This window comes from Lathyrus oleraceus, unplaced genomic scaffold (assembly GCF_024323335.1).
Source record: "Lathyrus oleraceus cultivar Zhongwan6 unplaced genomic scaffold, CAAS_Psat_ZW6_1.0 chrUn0513, whole genome shotgun sequence".
Taxonomy (NCBI): domain Eukaryota; kingdom Viridiplantae; phylum Streptophyta; class Magnoliopsida; order Fabales; family Fabaceae; genus Lathyrus; species Lathyrus oleraceus.
Window position 1 is genome coordinate 16,808 of NW_026112904.1, and position 11,144 is coordinate 27,951.

Consider the following 11,144-nt stretch of genomic DNA (forward strand, 5'->3'; position numbering starts at 1 on the left):
TTGGTCAAACAAGGAGAGGAAATAAGAAGAAACGAGTATTTACATAATTTTTGATGATGAACATGTGCTATTAATGGCTTCTGATTCTGATAGTGTGTTTCTAGAAGACTAGTGGTATATGGACACTGGTTGTTCAAACCATTTTACTGGAAATAAGAAATGGCTGGTTGATTTGACTCTAGGAAGAAGACCAAGATCAAATGTGTAGATGATAAGTATATGAATGCTCAAGGAATGGGGAATGTTAGAGTGATTCTGAATAATGGAAAATTTGTGTTAGTTCAGAACGTTTGGTATGTTCCTTGCATGAAAAGAAATTTGAAGAGTGTAGGTCAATTAATTGAAAAGGGATTTTTAGTTACCGTGAAGGACAATCTTTTGAAGTTGTATGACTGTAATCAGAAGCTGATTATGGAGTCAGAATAGGGAAGGAATAAAACATTCAAGGTGAATGTTAAAACTGCAGACTCTGAATGCCTTATCACAACAAGTGTCGTGAAGTAAAGTGAGTTGTGGCACAAAATATTTGGTCATTTGAACTTCAGAAGCTTAGGGCATCTAAATTCAAAGAAACTGGTACGTGGAATTCCTGCAATTAAGAAACCAAAAAAGTCATGCAATGTGTGCATGAGAGGGAATCAACCAAGACTTCCATTTGCATCAAAAGTAGCTCGAAGAGCAAAACATGCTTTGGGAGTAGTGCATTCTGATGTGTGTGGACTATTTCCATAACCTTCACTAGGACGGAATAAATACTTCGTGTAATTTGTGGATGAGTTGACAAGGATGACATGGGTATCCCTTTTAAAGTTCAAACACGAGGTGTTTGCTGAATTTGAGAAATTCAGGATCAAGGCTGAGAAATAGAGTGGTCAGACTCTGAAGATTCTCAGAACTGATGGTGAAAGTGAGTATAACTCTACTGAGTTCAAGAAGTTCTGTGAGGAGAATGGAATTTAGAATGAAGTGATTGCTCCATATACTCATCAACACAATGGTCTTGCTGAAAGGAGAAATCAAACTTTGCTTGATATGGTAAGGAGCATGCTGAAGGATAAGAACCTTTCTAACACTTTATGGGGAGAAGCTATTGCCACTGCAACATATGTGCTCAACAGGTGTCCAACCAAGAAACTGAAGGAAATTGTTCCTTTTGAGAGGTGGATTGGAGATAAGAAAAGCGTGATCCATTTCAGAGTATTTGGTTATGTCTATTATAAACATGTTCTAGATGCTACTAGAAAGAAGTTGAATGATAGAAGCAAGGTGATGTTACTGGTGGGGTATCACAATACAAGTTCTTATAAGCTTTATTGTCCATTCACTAATAAGGTTGAAGATAACATAGTTGTTATCATGAAAGAGTCAGAAGTATGGGATTGGAGCAAGTCTTAATCCAACTCAGGTGCAGAGTTAACTTTTGAAGATATTGATCCTGACTCTGAAGAGGAGTCAGAGCCTGAAAATGATTTTGAGAATGAGTCAGAATCAGAAGGTGAGATTGATTCTAAGGAAGAATATGATTTTGGTCCAGATTCTGATGGTGATTCAGATTCTGGTGATCCAGATTTTGATGGTGATTCAGATTCTGGTGGTAGTCCAGATTCTGGGAATATTCCAAATTCTGAAGGTGGTCATGCTTTTGAAGTCGGTATTTCTGGAATTCCAGAATCTGATATTGTTCCAGAATCAGAAGGTTCTGAACAAGTTTATAGGCCACAAAAAATCAAAAACATTCTGAGAAGTTTTGCGGAGTTTCACATGCTGCAAGATATTGAAGTAGATTCTGAAGGGGAAGTTATTCAGTGTGCCATGTTAGTAGACTCTGAACCTGCGAGTAAGGAAGAAGCTCTCAAGAAGAAAGTCTGGATGAAGGCCATGAAAGAAGAACTTCATGCCATAGAGATAAACAAGACATGGAAGCTGACAAAACTTCCAAAGAACAAGAAAGCCATAAACGTGAGATGGGTTTATAAGGTAAAGCTAAATCCATATGGATCAATTTGCAAACACAAAGCAAGGTTATTTGTGAGAGGTTTTCTGCAGAAACCTGGGTTATATTACTTTGAAGTGTTTGTGCTTGTAGTAAGACATGAAACAATTAGGTTGGTGATTGGGATAGCTGCTAACAGGAATTGGCCTCTAATGGCTTCAGATGTGAAATCTTCATTTCTAAAGGGTCCGTTGGAAGAAGAGGTTTACGTGACACATCCTTCTGGATTTGAGAAAAAGAATCGGGAAGGGATGGTGTACATATTACACAAAGCTTTATATGGACTGAAGCAATCCCCTAGAGCTTGGAATTTGAAAATTGATTCATATTTTAAGAAGCGGAGATTTTAGAAATGTGAGATGGAGTATGGTGTCTATGTTCAGCATACTTCTGAAGGCAATATGGTTCTGGTGGGTCTGTATGTTAATGACATATTGCTAACAGGAAGTTGTGAACATGAGATAGCTAAGTTTAAGAAGGAGCTCATGAATGAGTTTGAAATGAGTGACTAGGAAATATCGTTTATTTTATAGGGATGGAGATTATGTACTATGAGAAAGGCATAATTTTACATAAGCTGAAATATGAACTTGAGCGTCTGAAGAGGTTTCAGCTGCTGAGTTGTAAAGTTGATGCCACACTGAAGCTAGTAGAAATATACCTGAATATATCGCACACTCGAACATACAACAAAGTCACCATCGAACTTTATTTATTCCCGAAGGAAAGGGAAGACATCGATAAAACCCGAGGGAAAGAGATATGATGGGTAAAGAAGTCGATTATGCAAGAGGAAGATATTAACACCCCTAACATCCATGGTACTCTATGGGAACCATTTTGATTGTTTTTGCTCCAATGGATGTTATATCTAAAGATTACTCACAAAAGAATAAGGGAAAAGGAAAGAAATAGATAAAGGACTCAGTGAGGATTAGGGCCCTCATGCCTACGTATCCTCATAGTGCAATGAGCAATTCAGAGGTCCGTAGTTCATAGAACTAATGGTGGGAGGTGAAAAGAATTATGATAACAGGTATGGTCTAAACCAAAGGATTGTATGATTTTAACTCCAACAAGGGGTGAAATATGAACCCAAGAGTAAACTGGTATGAACCAATAAGTGAGGGGCCTAGGGCATGGTGTCACTGTATTAAAACAACCGAAAACAAAGGAATTAAGTGTTTGGTTTCATAGCACAAACAACTCTTGGTTCACAAAGGGATACAAGATGGAGCTCAAAGAGATAATGTATTTGGCTCAAAGCAAGAGTATATCACATGGAGTGAATGAAGGTAGAATATGAATGCATCATGGAGATGAACGGAATGAATGACCAAAGTCACCGAGTTGAATATTTGGTAACAAGTGACTGAAGAGGCATAGTTTGAAACCAAAAGTCAAGGTATACATCAGAATCCATAGGAGAAGTGGAATTCGTACCATAGAAGGAAGGTGGCACAAACCACTAGTGAGGGGCCTAAGCCATGATATCACTGTATGGTTGGGCCAGAAAAAGAACAATTAAATGTCTGGGTACAACCCAAACAACTCTATGTGCAAATGCGGATTTTCCACTATATGGTCCTAAAAAGGTATATATGGAATTCCAAAGAAAAATGTATTTCGGTTTCAAAGAAACAGTATGTCACTAGGGTGAATGATTTATGATCGAATGTAGGTAATGGATAATGAAAGATATGAATGGTGCCCTAAGAAGGGAGGAATAAATAAGTATGCTCGCGGAGGATTCGAATCCTCCTGCCTACGTATTCTCATTGTGCAATGAGAAAATCAGAGCAATCATAGTTCAGCCTACTACGGATGAAACAAAAGGGAACACAATTGATTTTCCAGGGTACACTACCCTTCAAGGGTGAAAAAGGAGTGCCAAGGTTCATAACCTTCTAGGAAGGGTATCACTACCAGAGTTTAAAACTGATGATGTCAAGGAGTTGAATTGCCAAGGTTTATCACCTTACAGGGTGAAGAGAAACAGATGCCAAAGTCTACGACTCTCAGGAAAAAGGATTGAATTGAATAGCCAAGGTTTAACACATCTCAAGGTAAAGACAAACATATGCCAGAGTCCATGACTCTCAAGGAAAATAACTGAATCGAATAGCCAAGGTTTATCACCTTACAAGGCAAAGAGAAAGATATGCCAGAGTCCATGACTCTCAGGGAAAAGAACTGAATTGAATAGGAAAAGTTTATCACCTCACAAGGCAAGTGCCAAGATTTATCACCTTACAGGGTAAAAGATAAAGATGCTAGAGTCCATGACTCTCAGGGCAAAGGACTGGATTGGATTGCTAAGGTTTAACACCTCTCAAGGCGAAGAATTGAACTGTCAAGGTTTATCACCTTACAAGGAAAAGAATAAGTGCCAAGGTTTATCACATTTCAAGGCTAAAAGACACAGATGCCAAAGTCCATGACAGTCAGGGAAAATAACTGAATTGAATAGCCAAAGTTTATCACCTTACAAGACAAAGAGAAACATATGCCAAAATCCATGACTCTCAAGGCAAAGAGATAAATCAATAACCAAGGTTTATCATCTTACAAGGCAAAGAGAAACATATGCTAGAGTCCAAGACTCTTAAGGAAAAGAACTGAATCAAATAGCCAAGGTTTAACACCTCTCAAGGCGAAGAAAAGTTCCAAGGTTTATCACCTTACAAGGCTAGTGCCATGGTTTATCACCTTACAAGGAAAAGAATTGATTTGGACTTCCAAGGTTTATCACCTTACAAGGAGAAGAAAAAGTGCCAAGGTTTATCATCTTACGAGACAAAGAATAAGTGCCATGGTTTATCACCTTTCAAGGCTATGAATTGATTGAAAGAGGGTGTACAACCATATGTTACTAATAGAAAAGGTGCTCCATTGTTGAATGCTTGATGCTTTCTTGAAAAAGACTTATCAATTGCATGATTCAAATTGCACTAAAGTCTATGAACAATGGTGAGTGCTTTGAATAGCCAAGGCCTACACCCTGTACATAAAGTCACTCTAGACAAGGGTAGGAGAAACTCCGCCTTATTATTCCTTGTTATTTAAGGCTCATAGCGTATACCTTTATCATGATTGACAAGTGTTATTAGAGACTTTTGATTATTGAGAAGATCCTGATTGTTGATCTTGATGATGCCATGTTATTTGTTGTATTGCGAAGACTTGATAATTATTTGATACAAATTATCCTAAAGTCTATGAATGAGGGTGAATGCTTTAAATAGCTAGGGCCTACGCCCCATATGCAAAGTCATTCTAGACAAGGGTAGGAGAAAATTTGTCTTATCATTCTTCATTACTTAAGGCTTATAGCTTATAATTTGAATCGCACTTGTCAAGTGTTGATACCTTTGATGTGCTTGAGAGGTATTCCATATTGCTAGCTATGCTTTATTGATGTTGACTTGAAGTCTTCATCCTGCATCTGAACCTTGAGGTCTTGAGCTCAAGATATTCAGCATATCAACAATAGCTTGAGCGTAATGAACTTGTCATGTCAAGTGGTCAAGGTTCTTTTGATCACTTGAATATGCCTGAGGCTTACAACACAATTACAAAGGATTTGGTTGACCAAAGTGACCTTGGGTCAACACTAATCAATGAGATTAAAATAATAGTTGAACTATGTACAATAATAATCTATTGAATTAATCAACTAAATGAAATCAAATATTTCTAAGTAAAACCCTGAGATAAGGGTTAGAATTGAATTCAAAGGCTATTCCTAAGGGGAACATATATTTATTAGTAGAAAACTTGATTAAAACTAATTAAAATTCTAAGTCAAAATGGGCCAACAACAAGTAAATATGGGCCTTGAGGGGTGTAAGAAGGGGTTGATGCCCAATTCTAGGGGTGTGGATAGTAGGCCAGAAGAAACTTGCGAGTTGGATTCATCAGCCATCATAAACTCGGATTCCTTAACGCCATGGCAATTTGAAACGTTCAGCCTAACACCAAAAACTCGGATTCGCCATCATCACCACCACGAAAAATTCTTGTTATGATGATGAATGAGGTTGAGGGAGGTTCTACAATGGCGCGAAATTGATAATGATTCATCACTTGGTGGTGTAAGGTTCAACGTGCGAAGGATCTTGGCATGTCTGTTATGATGGCTGCACTTATAACTGTTTTGTTTAGAAAATGAATAATAATTGCAGGGCCATAGTTGATGGAATAGGATTGGAAAACATACATTTATTTGTAAAATACCTTAAATTGTTTTTGAATGAAATTGGAATTATATGTGTATTAATTTGAATTAAATTGACTTTGATTGGAATCATTGGCTTGGAACTTATAGCTCTAGTAATTAATTTGTAATTCCAATGGCAATGAATCCAAGATTCGTTGGAAATGAATTAGGAAAAGAATTGTAAGGCAAGTCAATGGATTATGGTTATTAGAATTTGAATAAAGTTAATGAAGGTTTAATATTAAAATGTTTTTAATTTGAAATGTTTGAAAGATGTTAATTGAAATTAGTTTTAAAATTAAGTGAAATGTTTCAAAATTAAGTAAGATTTTTTATTTTTGAAAAGTGATTTGAAATTGTTTTGGCAAGTTTATTTATGAATGTTTGAATATTAAGATTTGGAATTTGAGTGGAATTGGAATTGTAAGAATTTGAAAATAGATTTAGCTTGAAATGGTTTTAGAATGTCAATTTCAAATGGTTCAAAAGTTAAATTGGAATGGTTTTGAAATTGGATTTGAAAGTCAACTGAATTGGATTTAAATGTCTAGTTTGAATGGTTCTTCGAAATTATGTTGAAATTGGATTCAAAGTGTTAAAATGGTTCTTTATCCTTGTAGGTAAGTCATATCATGAAGAGGATGGACGAAGAAAGATAGAATTAGGATTACTAGATTATGTCACTAACAAAATTATCCACTTTTGTATAGGTGTTTGGTGGAGATATAAATTGAAATACAATTGACATAAAATTGTTATAAAAGTTGATTTTTAAACCCATGTTTCATAAAAGTGAGGCATCTTTACTAAAGTCAAATTGAAATTCAATATGTACTAAACCAAAATCAAGCAATGAATCAAATCATAAGGGCTAATGCATGAATTAGGGTTGAGCACAAAATTAACATGGTTACGAAAGGTCAGAACCTTTAACTATGGTCTCAAACTAATCCACAAATCAAACTATATGGATATCGTTGATCAGACAAACAACCAAGGATCACCAATGATATGAACCAAGACTAGGGTTACAAGCCACGTGATCTAAGCAATAATGCTCCTCAAGCCAATCGAGCCAACTGCTAATAAAATTAGGGTTTCATGACCACCTAAAGCAAAATGAATACCCGAAGTAAAGAATTAGGGTTTTGAATACATAAATGAATGTCATGATGTAAACTCCATGAATCAAGATTCAAGATAGCATGAGATCAGGGTTTCTCCTCACATGATGAGTCATACTCTAATACTCAGGTAAAACCATAATTTCAATTAACCACCAACTTTGAATCTATGAGATTCTATTACATGAATGCATGATGCATAATGAATGAATGTAGATGAATCTCAAGTCGTGGGTAAGATAAAAAGTGAAATGAAAGGGAAAATTTTAGGGTACGACACACACCTGTTGATACAAATCAGAAATTGGATTCTGATTCTGATGGTGATGATGTAGATGCGACAATGTTCAAGCAGTTGGTAGGGTCTCTGAGGTATTTGTGTAATACCAGACCTAATATTTTCTATGCAGTTGGAATGATGAATAGATTTATGAGTAAACCAAAGTGGTCTCATTACCAAGTTGCTGTCAAAATTCTGAGGAATATAAAGGGAACTCTTAAGTACTGAGTTTTGTTCCCTTCTGGTGTTGAAACTGGCTCAGAACTTCTGAGTTACTTAGATTTTGATTGGTATGGAGACAGAGTTGACAGAAGAAGTACTTCTAGATACTTGTTTAAGTTTCTAAGAAGACCTATTTCTTGGTGTTCCATGAAGAAACTAGTTATTGCTTTGTCAAACTGTGAAGCCGAATATAATGCAGGTGTTGTGACTGCATGTCAAGCTGTGTGACTTTTGAATTTACTACAGGATATGAAGATCAAAGTAAATAAGCCTTTGAAGCCGATGATCGATAACAGGTATGCAATCAATCTTGCTAAGAATCCAGTGTTGCATGGGAAAAGCAAGCATATTGAGACTAAGTATCACTTTCTGAGAAATCGGGTTCATAATGGAATGCTAGAAATTATGCACTATAGCACCCAAAGCAGCTGGAAGATGTTCTGAAAAAGGCGATCAAGACTGATCAATTAGTCCGCTTGAGGGATGATATGGTGTTGTTAGTTTTGGTTAAGCTGAATATGAATTAAGAGATGATGTTAGAATTAATTCATATTTTCATAAACTTGTTGACAAAGTTTATTAGATAGTATTTTAGTATTTCTCCTAAAATCTCACTTGTATTTAAGCAAGTAAGTGGTGTGAACAAATTGTACCATTATTCCTTTTGCATTGTGTGTGTGCTATTTTTGTTTAACCGTTTTGAGAAGCGGGAAGTTTATTATTATTCTCTCTTCTCTCTCTTGTTCATTGTTCATATTTATCACCTTGTGCACTAACGCTATCAACCTCACATCATCGATTAATTAGCACATGGGTTTGAACTCCAGTATATCCATTTTTGTTATTTACAAAACTAGTGCGTTATACATCTCGGTTTACAATAAAACCGAGGGGTAAGATAGATTGTTTTTTTAATTGAAACTCATTACATTGTTTACACACAAAATAACTAAAAATAATTTGTTTACAAACTACAATATTTATCTAGAATATTACATTGTTTACATAAAGTAATAAAATAAAAAACAATTTATCCCTTAAGATTATATGTTGGATCTTCGACTCTTTGATATTTGGGAAATGTCAAATGTTTCACGTTACAAGTATTTGTTTCTAATATAAAACAAAAAAAAGGGTTAGAAAAAAATAATATAAAAATAAATAATTTTCTGCTCAAATGAATATTTATAAACACAAACCTTAAACCTAGATAACTTTCTGCATTGGTAATCCATCATAGAGAACTCCTAATGGCAAAAGTTAAAGTGGAGGATGTAGATAGTTTCAAACGCTTCATTACGTTTCTTTATCAATTATAGATATCAGAAGACATTTATAATAGAATCTTTTTAGGTTTCACGCAGATCACTAATGGTAGTGTCTTGAGCATTGATAATCATGAAATGAACAACAAAGATTTGTTTAGGTTTTAGTCTAAGTTATCCCCTAAGTTTTGTTAAAACCCGAGGTGAACATGATTATTTTTTTTTGAAATTACATTGTTTACACAAAATATTGAAAAACAATTATACAACAAAACTAGAATTTTGGTGTAAGAAGTTAGCTGATCCAAATATTACATGCATCTAACTTCTAAAGGAATTATATGTTCCAACAATTAAAAAAATATTTTTCTGCACTTGCAATCCATCATATAGATCTTTCACAAGCTTCTAAATACAACAACAACAATATGAACACCATTTTGTGAGATGGATCCCAAAATAATGATTTGTTCGAGTTTGGAGCAGCCTCATATAAGTTAGGATTATGGTAAAATATGTTTAGCGAGTGATTTATAGTAAAATGCTACTTATCTTATCCTTCGGTTATTAAGGAAACCGACGAGATATATCATTTAGTTTACAAAAAAAAATATAATAATTAAAAAAAGTTTCCTGAATTATTTTTCCCCTCATAGTTTTTGAATAATCGATATAATAAGTTTATTGTTCCCTTGATTTTGTTAAAAATCGATGTAATATGTGATTCCTATTTCTAAAATAAATAAATTGTGGTGCGCACTGGAATCATATATACTAGAATAGAAATGATCATCCATATTAAAAAATATAACGTATCTTTGGGATTTTCGAAGAGGCATTTGAGGTTCTCTGATTGTTTCACTTTCTATTCTCCATTTTATTTAAACATTATTCCTAGTTTCAACGTCTCATTTCCAACTCTTTCTGTCTTCAAACCTAGTTTCAAAGTCTTTTCTTTTCTTCAAAAATGTCTTCAACAACCTTAGATGGAAATATTTTGTTTGTTATCAATAAAAAAATTATTAATTTCGATGATTTAAAAGACAAAGGTTTTGATCTAAGGAAAAATATTCGCAAACAAAAGTTGAAAGGTTACTTTGACATTCTTCATGGACATATCTACATTAATCTCGTTAAAGAGTTTTAGTTAATTGTCTCCGTTGGGCTATCTGGTCATGATACTGAGTCAATCCAGTCCTACGTCAATGACTTTCCTATCACAATTACTCAGTCACTTATTGCTCAGACAATAAATATGAAGAGGAAGGTTATTTTGTTGAACATTATAGATTCAACAATGCATATAAAGATCAATTTCTCTTAATTTATGCCAACTACGACAATCTCAGTAGTCCTGCTACTCTACGACCAATTGGAAAAGTTTTGTATCAACTTCTATGTCAAATCTCCATCGAAGAGAGAAAGAACTGGAAACACTTATTTGTAATGACAAGTATCTCTTGTTATTCCTTACAAAGAACATCATAATTAATCTTCCTCTTAACATTTTTAGCTTCTTAAAGGAAATGATAATCATCTCTAGGGAGGAGATTACTTTCCTCATACCATATGGAAGAGTTCTTTCTGAACTTTTTTCTCAGTTATGGATAGTTAATAGTGATACTATTGAAGTTGAGTGGAGTCGAAAATTTGAATATATGAAATAGTTATTTGTTGTCCTGTTTTTAATTAATGAAAAATTTCCTTTCATATTATTGTCTATTTATTTTTATTGATAATTTTTTTTTGAGAGTTTCTAATTAATAAGAAAAAAATGAAAAAAAAATATTAATTAAGAAAAAAAGGGAAGATTGGAAGGCGCCAAGTGAGAAATCATTGCAAAAAACCTTAAATGCAGTTACAAGGATTCGAAGTGTGTTCCATAATAGCTATGTTCCCTCGGTTTTCTAAAACATCGGGGTAATAGGTTTATTAATTTTTTTTTGGAAAAACCTGGCACTCACTTATAGATATATTACCTTGGTTTTTTATAAAACCGAGAGAAAAATTTGTTTTTTATAAAAAAAATCCAACATACATC